We start from the raw sequence: 840 nt of genomic DNA, 5'->3' as shown, positions 1-840 counted from the left end.
GCCGCCCCGCCGCCTTGAGCTCACCCGAGGCCGCCGCACCACCGCGCCGCCTCGCCGGAGCTACTCACCGGCCGGCGCCGCCTCGCCTCCCCGCCTCTCCTTCGACTCCGGCGACCCGAGCTCCTCCGGTGAACAGGAACTCCAGCCATCCTCGTAATCCGCACCGATCCAGATCTGGATCCACTTCGACGGTTGACTTTCTTCCCGTAGCCCTAATTATTTTGCATTTTTCATCACGTCATAACTCTGCATCCGTAGCTTCGATTCGTGCGTGTAGCATATCAAAATGTTCGTCTCGACGAGTACATCATTTTATCTCATTGTATCATTTTCATTTGAGCTCATCTTGATGCCCGAAATGCTGTTGGAAGAGGGCTATGTGAGGAATATGTCAGATCTGTTTCAGCAAATGGCATTTTGTCATTTTTGCCATGATTAATGTGTGCATGCTATGATCCTGAGCTCTACATGCGTTTTGTTATATGTCATGCCATCTTTACAGGGGTGCTTGCCATGTTTTTTTGTGATATTTGTGGTGACTAGCACAAGCTTGCAAAGTAGCGTAATTGGTAATGCTGATTTCAGGGACTTAGTTTTTCACTAAGTCCTTATCCTGATTTTGTTGTTATGCCATATGTTCATGTTGTTTCCTAGTGATTCGTGCCTCTTTTGAGGATGATCAGTAAGGATGTTTTGTTAATATTGTGGTGCTCTATCCATGCATGTCTTTGTTTGCATTTATGAAGCACCTAGCTTGAGTCAATCGAGCTCTACTTTTGCTATAAAATGATCCTGGCAGATTGTTGACATGTTTAGCGATTTTGCTGAGGATGTTACTAT

The sequence above is a fragment of the Triticum dicoccoides genome, chromosome 6A (genome assembly GCF_002162155.2).
Source record: "Triticum dicoccoides isolate Atlit2015 ecotype Zavitan chromosome 6A, WEW_v2.0, whole genome shotgun sequence".
Taxonomy (NCBI): domain Eukaryota; kingdom Viridiplantae; phylum Streptophyta; class Magnoliopsida; order Poales; family Poaceae; genus Triticum; species Triticum dicoccoides.
Note: the sequence above shows the minus strand (reverse complement) of the source record.